Here is a 13979-nt window from a genome sequence, read left to right as displayed (position 1 = left end):
ACTTTCTTTAAAATAGTTGTTTTGTTTTGTTTTTTGCTCTTTTTGCTAATACCTATGACCTCTGCTTCCTGTGCATGTCTGGATGAAACTCGTCGTTGTCATTTAGTCATTTAGTTGTGTCCGACTCTTCATGACCCCATGGACCAGAGCACGCCAGGCCCTCCTATCTTCCACTGTCTCCCATAGTTGTGTCAATATCATGTTGGTTGCTTCGGTGACACTGTCCAGCCATCTCATCCTCTGTCGTCCCCTTCTCCTCTTGCCGTCACACTTTCCTAACATCAAGGTCTTTTCCAAGGAGTCTTCTCTTCTCATGAGATGGCCAAAGTACTGGAGCCTCAGCTTCAGGACCTGTCCTTCCAGTGAGCACTCAGGGTTGATATCCTTTAGAATTGATAGGTTTCTTCTCTTTGCAGTCCAGGGGACTCTCAAGAACCCCTGTAGATGAAACTGCAGCCTACATATATCACACATGTTCTGTGTGATAAGAGATCAGTTTCTCCCTTTTGAAAGGCTGTTTTTGAGAATCAGTATTTCAGCCCCTACAAACTGTATTTTTTTTTTTAAGTGAGGTCCTCAATTTTCTTTCAGGATAAGCAAGACTGGTCTTTTCAATTTATGTGAGTTTTTTAAAAAATGGGAAAATTTGTGGTTGCTGACCTTGAGCCAGTCACCCTGGAGAGTGAAGTCAAGTGGGCCTTAGAAATCATGGCTAACAACAAGGTTAGTGGAAGTGATGGCATTCCAGTTGAACTATTTAAAATCTTAAAAGATGACACTGTTAAGGTGCTACATTCAATATGCCAGCAAGTTTGGAAAACTCAACAGTGGCCAGAGGGCCGGAAAAGATCAGTCTACATCCCAATCCTAAAGAAAGGCAGTGCAAAGAATGCGCCAACTACCATACAGTTGCACTCATTTCACATACTAGCAAGGTTATGCTGAAAATCCTACAAGGTAGGCTTCAGCAGTATGTGGACCGAGAACTCCCAGAATTACAAGCTGGATTTCGAAAGGGCAGAGGAACTAGAGACCAAATTGCTAACATGCGCTGGATTATGGAGAAAGCCAGAGAGTTCCAAAAAAAAATCTACTTCTGCTTCATTGACTACGCAAAAACCTTTGACTGTGTGGACCACAGCAAACTATGGCAAATTCTTAAAGAAACGGGAGTGCCTGACCACCATATCTATCTCCTGAGAAATCTATATGTTGGACAGGAAGCAACAGTTAGAGCTGGTTATGGAACAACTGATTGGTTCAAAATTAGGAAAGGAGTACGCCAAGGCTGTATACTTATATGCAGAATACATCATGCGAAAGGCTGGACTGGATGAATCCTAAACTGGAATTAAGCTTGCCAGAAGAAATATCAACAACCTCCGATATGCAGATGATACCACTCTGATGGCAGAAATTGAGGAGAACCTCTTAATGAGGGTGAAAGAGGAGAGCGCAAAAATTGGTCTGAAGCTCAACATCAAAAAAACTAAGATCATGGCCACTGGTCCCATCACCTTCTGGGAAATAAAAGGGGAAGACATGGAGGCAGTGACAGATTTAATTTTCCTGGGCTCCATGATCACTGCAGATGGAGACAGCAGCCATGAAATTAAAAGATGCCTGCTTCTTGGGAGGAAAACGATGACAAACCTAGACAGCATCTTAAAAAGCAGAGACATCACCTTGCCAACAAAGGTCCGCATAGTCAAAGCTATAGTATAGATGTATGGAAGTGAGAGCTGGACCATAAAGAAGGCTGACTGCTGAAGAACTGATGCTTTTGAATTGTGGTGCTGGAGGAGGCCCTTGAGAGTCCCCTGGACTGCAAAGAGAACAAATCTATCCATTCTAAAGGAAATCAACTCAGTGCTCACTGGAAGGACAGATCCTGAAGCTGAGGCCCCAATAATTTTGGCCATCTCATGAGGAGAGAATTCTCCCTGGAAAAGACCCTGATGTTAGGAAAGTGTGAAGGAAAGAGAAAGGGATGACAGAGGATGAGATGATTGGACAGTGTCACCGAAGCTACCAACATGTATTTGACCCAACTCCGGGAGTCAGTGGAAGACAGGAGGGCGGAGGGCCTGGTGTACTCTGGTCCATGGGGTCACAAAGAGTTGGACACGACTAAATGACTGAACAACAACCATAACAATAACGAGGGTCACCTCTTTCTGAACAGGCAAGAACAGAATGTCTACTACAACTGTGCCAAATTTGGCACCGATTTGAAGCCTTGTTTAAAAGTTACAATTTTTGTTTTGACCACCCCATTTTTAGAATTGCACTGTAGAATGTCGATTTACTCTGTTGCATATTAGAACAGCAGAGCTGGATAGGATCCTATGGAGCACTGAGACCAGCCCCTGTCAAGGAGGCACAGTGGGGAACTGAACTCTTAATCTCTGGCTCCATTTTTGTTAGGAATAATTAACTGTGTGCACAAAGGAGTTAGTCCAATGGATTCAAGAGTTCTAGATTATATTATACAGAAATAATTAAGGACGGTTGTGGTACTTGAAGCATAAAAATAATAATAGCGCTGCACCCATCTCCTTGATAGTAAAATTAAGTATTTTCATATGTATTTCTTTTCAGTGATATCCCAGAAACTGCCACTTGGAGTGGTCCACATTATTTTGTAGGGTGCCACATCCCTTATGGAAGGTCTTGGGGGGGGTGTAGGGGGAGAAGGAGAGAGATTGTTTAAAAACATCACAACGCATTTCACTTACCTCTGTAACAACCTTCACAGATTTATGCACAAAGGCTGGTGTGATTTCAAGGTACAGTAAGTCAATTTAGCACTAACACAAATCTTGTTTGCCTTATGAACCAATGGCGTGAGATATAAAATCTTTGATGGAGAATATATAACATAGAATGCATTGATGACATTTTTACAGTGTCACTTTTCTGGTCCACAACCATAATAGCTGTTGCATGCAATTTTTCTCTCTTTTTAAAAAGTGTTTAAGGTAATATTTACAGACCTGTTACTATCCTACTTATACATCATCATATACTTTTATGCATGAAGAGACCTTTTAGTGAACCTAATTCTTTTGCGAGTGTAATATCCATATACATGGGTAGGATCTAAATGAATATCATTTAGTCATAATTTTACAAAAGTTCCGAGAAAATATTATTATTATTTCTCCCCTAGGAGAAACACACAGTGTTTTCCCAGCAAAATAGCTAGCAGTACAGTTCAAATCATTTTTAAATAAAATGGACGCCAGAGGAAAATTCAGGTTCTCTCCTGAGGAGAACCAATAAGAAATGTTGGAAGAGGAAATACCACAGTGACATTTACTAAACATAGGGAAAAACCAGAGTCCAAATATCACCAAAACTATTAATATTACTATGTGGATCTGAACAACATTTGGAACAATTTCACTGCATTACGTCTTCTTCTAGATCACTAGAGGACTATTATCATTGCATTTCCTTGAAACATTAAAGTAACCCATGACATTGTGTATAATTAGTGCACTATTGGTGGACATAATGTTGAATTAACTACCTTCTGCTTATACCTAATGGCCAATTCTGATATTACACTTTGTGGGGGGAAAAGGGAAAAAAGAAATAAAAGAAAATGGAAGGAAAGAAGGAAGGAATACCTTATGTTGCATATCCAGTCCAAATGGAAATGCTTTGGACTATAACCCATCATCCAGTTGGGGATGGATTTGTAGTCCAACATGTCAGGGAACTGCCTCTTTGCTTGGAATTCTAACAATGATTACGTATTTCTTAGGAGTATTTATTCAATTGCTCCTCAAAGCAAAAAATGACTGTCTATTACACTCTCTCTATCTGGCACATACTTGTGTATATTCAACAGAATTAATAGACCTAGGAAGGCATTCAGCCTTATCACTGGACAGCTAAAATGGGGAGAGGATCCAAACCCATACTTATGGCAGAAATATCCCCATCCTTTCGGTACTTGACCTTCCTGTGTTGTGCTGGGGGGAACCCATGTATCTCTTGCTGCTTTCTGCCTCTGTTGCCCAAAGTGATTGCTTAACTTTTCCCAATGGAAGGGCTTAACCAGCCTTTCTGCTCATGCTTCAGAATGCTGGTACAAGACTCGCTATCAAATTGAATGTCAGCCTTTTATTTGCTTTAATTGTAATCCTTATTCCCTGTGCCCCAGGATGCATGTACTACCCATTATAGTTACTTAAAACAATTCGACCAAACCAGGAAAGAAATTGGGACATGCACCAGTACTCCAGCCTACGACAAGGGGACACTTACCATCCTTGTTAAGAGACCTTCCGCTGAGCAGGAAAAGCATGGCAGCAACTATTATTTCATAACCCTGTCATTAGAAGGACACATTAGGGGCCTCTTTGAAAGTAATTTGTTGTACCCGAAAAAAAAATCAATAATTCAGAGCTTAGGAGGGTGAAAGCATTGGTAGACAAGCACACTGAGCCAGGTGAACATAATGAAATAACTCTGTCTGGAGTTAATTAAAATAATAATGCAATCGACGAGTGTTGAATCAAGAATTTTAAACACATAAGCAGAACTAATTTATCTTCCTTTTCTGTTTGGAATTCCCATTACAACCACCAGTACAATTCTATTACCTTCCTTTCCACTCGTTGTAGATCATCGGATTATAATTAAGCATTAAACATTCCCCAAAGTGGGAAAATGCATTATGAGTTTCCTCCAACACATCACTTTTTTATTGCCAGATTTAGTAACTAAAATAGAGGGGAGGGAAGGAAATCCATGTCATGAAATTTCATAGGTAAACTGAGCAGTTTCCATGAGTATCTTTTAGTTCCTGCACAAATATATCTTTGAAATAATAAATCTGGCTTGTATAATTCCAAAGTGAGCTGCTGCACATTTTGCTATACAAGAAGAATATAAATAGAGATCTTTAAGTTTATTAGTGGAAGGAAGTCTTATTGTTACAAGAAGGATAGGACTTGCCAAATACACTCTGATCTAACAAAGGTTTACTTTAATCTGCTTAAGCAAACATAAAATGACTTTCTATGTGAATTTGTTTGCACTGGCCTGACCTTATCTGATGAACATGTCCAGAACATGCCTCAGAACACTTAAATACTTTGATTAAGGTCAGAGCTCCATTAGTCATATGATCTATTTAATACCTGCAAATTCACTAAAAGTGTGTCAGCTTCAGTATGTTGCCAAAAAGGGAAAAGGGGATAAAAAGAGAGCTTTAGATCAACCTTCAGTCTTCTCCTATTTGGGGAGAACTCAGGGAAACTATGGATTGCTGGAATGGTGCTATTATCAGCCATATCATAATCTAGGTCTAACCTATAAAGTGTGTTCTCCAGATCTGTAGGCCTGAGGTCAGTGACTTGAGCTGGATGTTCAAGACAGCAAAGTAAATGTCCGGTCCACTGAAAGAGGCTCTTCAGCAGCGCGGGCCACCATTATCCCCTTCCCAGGATAGCGTGAGACGTTGTGGTCTCACAAGAGCGACCTGAGAAGGGAGGGGGAAGGAGTAGTTTATTTAAAGAAGCTTCCCACCTACCTTGGGCCTCTTCCTTTTGGACAATGAGGGAAGTCAGAGCTCTGCAGCCAGGATTGAATTTCTACCTGCATCACTCCTGTCCCACAGTTTTCACTTCTGGATTGCATCAGCACCCCCTCCCCCACAATTGGCTTGTTGTGCTCCGCCCATGTATTGCAGAACAATCCTACTTAATTACTTTACTTAATTTATCTAATTGGTTTTAAGCAAGAGCACTAGCCAAATAGAAGATTTGTTGGGGGAGGCAGACGTTAGGGACAGCCGGCGCCCCCCGCCAAGCCTATACTTAGATAGGCATTGCTCGGTTGCAATTCATTTAGTGCTTGGCTGTTCTTAATTATGTATTTAAAAGAAAAGAAAAGAAAAGGAAAGGAAAGAAAGAAAGAAAGAAAGAAAGAAAGAAAGAAAGAAAGAAAGAAAGAAAGAAAGAAAGAAAGAAAGAAAGAAAGAAAGAAAGAAAAGGGGGAAGCTTGCATTTTAGGACTGTTGGATTATTAACAGAGGTCCCAACTGTGGCAGATAAAGGGCGTATGGGGGCGGATCCCCGTCTCCCCTCCTCCACCACCGAAGGAGATTATAGTACCTCACAACTCAATAATTAATTTCAAAGCATGTTAATTCTACTGATTTTGTGTCAAAGGTGTATTTAAACTGGGGTTTTAGTCATTAGAGCTGTGAATTTAATTTGGGTGTAGGGGGATACTGTCAACTTTGCATTTACATGTGAACTAGCCAAATAGTTAGGAACTACAGTGGTGCCTCGCTAGACGATAATAATCCATTCCACTGAAATCGCTATTTAGCAAAATCATTGTCTAGCGAAAAGCATTTCCCCATTGGAATGCATTGAAACCTGTTTAATGCATTCCAATGGGGAAGAATCGTCATTGTCTAGCGAAGATCGGCCATAAGAAAGCCGCTTTGCGAACCACTGATCAGCTGTTTAAATCGCTGTCTTGCGAACCTTAGGTCCTGAAAATACCTGTTCCCGAGCGTGGAGGGAGCTGTCAAAATCGTCGTCTAGCAAAAATCGGTTTGCGAAGCAGGGACCAAACATTGTCCAGCGAAATTCCCCCATAGGAATCACTGTTTTGAAAATTGCTATAGCGATCGCAAAAAGCCAATGTCTAGCGAAAAAACTGTCATGCGGGGTAACTGTCTAGCGAGGCACCACTGTATCCAGCATTTTGTTCCATTCAATTTTAGTGACAGGTAGATAGTTGATTAAAAATAAATAAACAAATATATTTTTTTAAAAGATTAACTACATTTTAGCTGATTCAATTATAAATACAGACATAAATTAATTTATTGAGTGATTGATTCATTACAGGCTACACATAATCACTGGAACAATTAAACAGAGAATCGTGGAGCAGATAATTGGGGCTCCATAACGTTGGCTCAGCAGAGGGGCTTAGCAGGGCATTTAGGTTGCTTAGCTAGTAATTACAGCGTGTAAGATTCTGCAAGTGGACAGACTCATAAACATAGGGATATAAATATATATACACCTGTATACATACATCAATAAATAGATAAGAGGGCACAGAGGTAGTGCATTTTAGTAGGCAGTTGTAAGGCTGCAATGGCTAGTGGTTAGTGAGCTAATTTCTCCTCCTCAATCAACTTCAGGTGAGGAGGCATGGCCTACATGGCACCAGGTCCAGGAAAAAATAATTACAGCATTGGAAGCTGAGAGAGCAGCTTGAGATGCCACACCACTCAGTGAGCCATGGCTTCACTGTGCGGCCAGGGATAGTCACAAGAAAGTTAAACTTAAGGCCAGTGCAGAAGATTTATTGTCCTGTTTTTCACCCTTAGAGGATGATCATGTGGCCTCATGGCCGTCCAGAAAGGAGGTGGCTGCTCAACAGCTACACCTCAGTGCCGGAGCAAGGACAAGGAACAAGGTTACGGTTCATCCGAAAGCAGATGATCAGCTGATTGGAGATGGAGACGGCAGGATGATAGGAAGGAATCTTCCAATTGTGTGGAAGATTTCGAACTGACTCCCTCAGATGTAGACGTGAGTTTGATGATGTACCTAACATGTTTACAACATTCCCTGCTTGGCCTTGGCCAGGCAGTGGTCAGTTTAGTATGCCGATACACACATCACCTGGCATACCGGGTTCTGGGGTTTCAGATACACAGTGGACAAGTGCGAGTACTGTACACTATTAGGAAATTGGGCTTCTTCATATGCACAGGCTTCCTTCCCAACAATTTTAGGTCCAACTGCAGGAGTAGGTCTCTGGCCATTTCTGTCAGTCCCAGACACGGGCAACAACACCATTCCCCTGAAGACTTTGCATTTTAGGGACCACACCATGCCATTAGGTGATCATCCTAACCCAGTGACAAAAGAAATATATGAAACGAGACTATCTGGACCTATTTGAGCTACTTAATAGAGAAGGTAATAAGAAGGACATTGATAAGGAGGGTGAGTTGGAGAAAGAAAGAGGTAGGAGGCATAGGCCAGACTGGACCTGTGCTAAATGGTTGCTAGGTTTCTTGATTTATGTTGGGATAATTGAGAGAGCCCAGCCTTGGTGGACACAGGCCTTATTTCAGTATTTAGACAATCTATAGCAGTGGTCCCCAATCTTGGGCCTCGAGATGTTCTTGGACCGCAACTCCCAGAAGCCTTCACCACCACCTCTGCTGGCCAGGATTTCTGGGAGTTGAAGTCCAAGAACATCTCGAGGCCCAAGGTTGGGGACCACTGATCTACAGGGCTTATGTTACTTTGCAGTGCAGGCTTGGTTGCTCGGTGTTAAATCATTCCATATGCGGAGTGCGATTCCTACCTATTTGAGGTGGGATGAGCCACTGCCAGACCTTTGATTGCATGTATGACACCGGCCAGGCTAAACCTAGGTGATAAGTCTGACAGTGGGCACCTTATCCACAAAACCTGGTCTGAATCGGAGCTTCCATGCTCGCACGGGGCAGGTGGTTCCATCCACCTGCTCTGTTGGGATTACAACACCAGGGGCTCGTGTTTGTGTAAGGCTTGTCATTTATGGCATGGGTGCTCAGTCTGTGGGGGCCAGCACCCCAGCACCTCAAGTTTTAGGGCACAAAGAGATATCAACAAGGACCCAGGAGATAGTAAAAAGATGAATAGAAGAAGGGGTTATTTTAACATAGGACCCCAGTCCAATTCAACTCTAAGTATTGGAGAACTGGTTGCTGGACCATTCACGCCGTGCAGACGCTCAGTATTTGTCAGAAGGTTTTCGGTTTGGTTTTAGAATACCAGTTTTAGGTGAGTGCAAGGCTTTTTTTGCCAAATATTTACAGTCAGTGAATAGCATGGAACATATAGGTCAGGACAATTGGAAAAGAAGTGTTAGGAGGTAGGGTTTGGGAACCTTATAAGTATTTCCCATTAGAGAACCTTCAGGTATTGCCCTCGAGTGTGGTACCCAAGACGAATAAGGGAAAATATATGCTCCTTTATTATTTGTCTTACCCAGAAAGGGAGTCAGTGCACAATGCCATTTTCAGGAACTTCACAACATGCACTACTCGTCCTTTGATGAGGCAGCGCATATGGTCCATAGATGTGGAATTGGGGTGGAGCTTGCAAAATGCGACATTGGTCAGTGTTTTGTATTCTTCCAGCTCATCCATTAGAATTTGCCCTTTGGGGCTTGTATTTTCAAGGCTCGTATTATATTGATGGGACCTGGCCGATGGGCTGTTCCATTTCCTGCACTGCATTTGAGCGGTTCAGTTCATTTTTTGAATGGAAGCTCAGGAGCAGGATAGATTATAAGAATGTACTGCTATCTTATAGTGTAATAATCAATCCTATTAGTAGTTAACTATTGATTTTATTTATTTCAATTGCTAGTACCTGCACATATGCAATAGATTTTATCTCTTGGATTTTTATGTATATATTATGTTTATTACAGATATAAGCAATAGTGTACTTAAGGCCCCTCACCACACACCCAGAGAAAGCAATGCGGCTGCAAAACCAAAGCCGAGAAAAACAATGGAGGGGGGTGCGTTAGAAATTGGCGGGAAATTCAAATGGGGCCAAGAGCACAGCCACCAGCTAAGCAAATGTACCAAATGGAAAAATGGAGACCAGCAAGACCGGCAGCAGAGTTAGCCAACAAGCAATGTAAAATAGGGGTGGGTGGGTTGGAGTACAACAAGGCAAAAGTGTAAGCAAGACAGCCAGCTCAGTAGCCAAAGCTAACTTATGGAACCGCGCTCGCTCCACCCAAGCGGCAGTAAAGGAGAGATTTAACAATTGGTGGGAAATTTAATTTTTTTAAAAAAAAGGACCAGAAACAAGCAGCCGGGAGTGAGCGCAGTGTAGATGGCGGGACACAAATGGCAGCCCCGTAACAAGCACCACCGGCAATGTAAAGCAAGTAGGAGAGACGGGGGGACTCAAAACAAGCAATGTCCCAGCGAAACGCGGCTGCCACCGCCACTGCAAGGGAGAGCAAGCAGGAGGAATTGGGAGCCGCGCTAATCAACAAGCCATGAAAGAAAAGCTGCTGCCCTCACCACAAACAGGCAAGGAAAAAAGCCAAGCAGTTAAGCAAAGCACTGCCAAAAGGCTAGGAGGGTGAATGGGGGATGAAATTGGAGCGGAGCAGAGTGGAAGCAGCAGGAAGCAGGTGGTTCAGACCTGGTCCCTAGGAAAGCAAAGCCCTCACTAAACCCCCGGAGCAGCCCGGCCGCAGCCAAAAGCGGATGCCACCGCAGCACACAGGCAAGGGAAACACCAAGCTAGCAAGCACAAACGGAGCTGGAGGCTGGGAGGGTTGAGAGGTGAGGCCAGGCAATCGAAAAAGGCTGCTAAGGAAAGAGATCCCAGAAATTTGGGGGGGCGTCCAAAATGGTGTGGCACAAAGAGGCAGCAGTAGGGAGCTAGCCGGCACCGTGGCAAATGAAAACAAACAGTCAAAGCAAGATAACTGAAAAGGCTATGAGGAGCAGCCCAGCCATGCTCAAACACTTCCCTTGCCACCCGGGAAATCGAAAGAAACCCCCCACCACCAAATCAGGAGCAACTTAGGCCAGGGAGGAAGCCATTGCCTTTCCTGTCCCGCAGGTCACTGCTCTGCTGACCAGCCTCCGTTTTCATGATCTGCATTGTTCCTGCTTTCCCCAAGCCACCGCTCGTTAAACAGTAGGCTCAAAATGGATGCAAGTAGTAAAAGGTTTCTCCAATGTTTTGCACAACTCTCTTTCCTGCTCTGTTGCCCAAAAAGAAGAGGGTGTTCCAGAGGGGAAAGCCTCTTTAAATACCCTGGCTTTCCCCTCCCACCTAGGAATCACGTGAGGCCAATCCGTCTCACGATATCCCGGGTGGAAGGCAAGGCCAGCTTTGCTGTTCAAGATCCAGGGACCCTCCAGCGGCTGGATCAAAGGCTTCGACTGTGATCGTTCAATAGCTTACCGTGGATATGTCTGAACACTCCCTCATGTTTGGGCAGGCATCTGGTTCTTTTGTTGTTGCAAGTCCAGTAGTGATGGCAAGAAGGCTACACATCATGATGATTAGCAGCATTTGGCTTGCAACTCCCAATTGTGTTGTTAATACACTGGGGAGGTAATGATTGAGTCTGTACAGTTGAATGGCCTTGATCTTGCTGTACTGACATCGGACAGCTGAGGGCAAGTGACCCTGTGATGGGCATTATATGGTCCATGACCAGCCCAAGGCTTGCATGAAGAACAGACTGCTGACTTTAGCAAGTTAACACTGTGAGGAGGAGTGTTAACACAGAAGTAAGCAGAGTTGTATGTAATGACCATGGATCGGTGATTGGTCACCAGGAGATCTGCGTGGTTTGGCCTGAGCTCTTTTGGAATGCCCAGCGCATTGGCACTGCAGGGAAGTGTTGACAGTGAAGTGTATTGGTCAGAGCTCAATGGCCTGGATCAGTGAATGGTCACCAGAATTCACATTAAGAGGCCTGAGCTATGCTGGCATGGCCAGTGGGTTAACACTGCTTGGAGGAGTGTTAACAGTGAAGTGCATCGGACACTGTGCAATGGCCTTGGATTGGTGAATGGTCACCAGGAAATCAGCATGGCTTGACTGGAGTTATGTAGCATGATCGAATGCACCTCTCAGACAGAGGTTTGGAGTTATATATTAAGGACATCCGGGGGGGGCGGGCTGCCTATGGAGCCTTGGAGGCTGGTTCGTGGGCATGGGACTTAGTGTTGCTAGTCCCTATGCTGTGGTGGGTAGTGCAGATAAAACAGGTTTCGGTGAGTCCCATCACAACCACAGGTAAGGTATAGCTCATCTGATCTCCCAGCACTGTGGATAATGTGATTACAGTGCTTGGGGAAGAAGATATGCTGGGGTTACTCCCAGACCAACAATCAACAAGAAAGAGGGGACTTGAGGTCCAGGAGTGTTCAAGTTTGGGCCAGCCGGGTTCTCACTGTCTTCACAACTGTGAGAGCTTGAGGCTTGGGACTCACCCATAATTTGGTAGGGGTCCATTGAGACCCCTCTGCAGAACCTGATTCTGCACTATGGCAGGACCCCTCTTTTTTCATTGAGGATAATTATGAATATTCAATAAAGTGTGGCCCATATTTATTCCATAACAGTTGTCTCGCATCTTTATTCTGGGGTAGGGGGATAATGACTTCCGACTTGACGCTGCAATGAGACAGCAAGAGGAGGACAGAGCACCGTCCCCTGGGCTGAATTCTGACCTGTTCGGGACCCCCCAGGGGGTTAAAACCACCCCTGAGAGGTGGTGAAATGGGGGAGAAGTCTGTTGATCAAAAGGGGAATGGATGTTAAACGTTTGATCCAGGAAACTCCCCAATAAACCAGTGGGCGGAAACAAGCAGTTGAACTAGGAAGGAATTTTGGTATTACTCTCTGGAAAAAATTGTTGGGAACAATTCTGGGAAACTAAACTTGTTTGTGTTACTTGTAACCGCTATCTAAGATGCTGGCAAAAAGCCTAGAATCAATGAACTTGAACACTTGACGGCTGTTTGGAATTCCCTTTCTTTTTGAGCATGGAACTGAACTACAGATAAATTAACCCTAGAAAGCCTAATCGAGCCAAAGTAGAATTTCTAAACTATATCCTGGGTTCTGAACTTGACTGGACCTTGAGCCTTTAGGCAGGGAAAACTCTCTACGTTTGAGACTGGATTCAAGCTTAACTCTAAAGATGATCAATCTATTAAGTGGACCTATGGATGAAAGTATTGATGGAATTGGACTGATTACTTTAAACATCTGGACAACTTTCACTTGGAATACAATTACTTGACATCTGGGACATAATTTCACAACGAGGACAATTTTGGGATGAAACAAAATCTACCCTTCAAGCAATTTTAGAAATAGATCCCATAACAAAGAGGCAAAATTATTCAAGGAGTAGTTGAAGAACTATAGTCAACAGGAGACAGGGAATAATGAACATGGAAATGAGAGGGTGGTGGATGATGTATGCCAATAAAAAAAATGGGTTGGAGGAAATTAGAGGAGAAAACCTAGATGTAATTCTAACCCTGGAGCTGAGGAGAGTTTTAGGTGTAGTAAGGGAAGATAAGGGGAGAGAATCAGAAGATCTAATTAGAAAGAGTCTGGAAGATCTATTGGAGATAGACCAAATGTATAAATGTTCTCAGGTGGCACAAGGCACGGTAGAATTTTCAGAGAGCTGAAACAAGAATTGGGAAAAGACAAACAAGAGAATGAGTTGCTTAGAAAAATGAAAAAGGAAAAAATATTAAGGTGGCCTTCAACATTGAAAGCATGTATATACCTAACTTCTGGAATTGTAAGGTTGTATATCCTATATACTAGAAAAGGTAATTAAACTGGAATAAGGGATCACTAATCAGGGTAAAAGCATAACACAGTGGTTCTTAAGGTAAATTGAAGCTAGATATAAGGATGAGGCAAAACAAATAGTACTTAATGAATATACATTAGATATGATATTGATATAGACATGATAGAAAATGTGGAGATAGGAATGGCTAAAAAAATTATATAAAGAAAATCTGTATAAAATGCTTTAGATAACATCTATTATGCATTACGAACCTATTCAGTTATTACTGGTATAAAATACCAAGTTCATCAGCTAAATCACCTCAACATTATATAAATTTGGAACTGGAATTACTTTTATTAGGTATATTACTAGAGGATTTTGAGAACATTGTATACCACGAGAGCAATATTATGATAGGAGCCAATATTGTATACTAAAATACATACATGAATGGTTTAAATGTTTTTTTAAAAGTATAGATTTTGAAGGGACAACTAAGAACACAACCGAGACGTAAAAAACAAATAATTATAAGCAACCCATGTAACACAATGTTTAACAAGCACAAATTGAATGTAGATAGATTGAAAAACTAATACTAGGGATATTGCAGAAAGATG

The sequence above is a fragment of the Pogona vitticeps genome, chromosome 4, assembly GCF_051106095.1.
Source record: "Pogona vitticeps strain Pit_001003342236 chromosome 4, PviZW2.1, whole genome shotgun sequence".
NCBI lineage: Eukaryota > Metazoa > Chordata > Lepidosauria > Squamata > Agamidae > Pogona > Pogona vitticeps.
The sequence above is the reverse complement of the archived record's forward strand: the minus strand, read 5'-3'. Positions refer to the sequence as shown.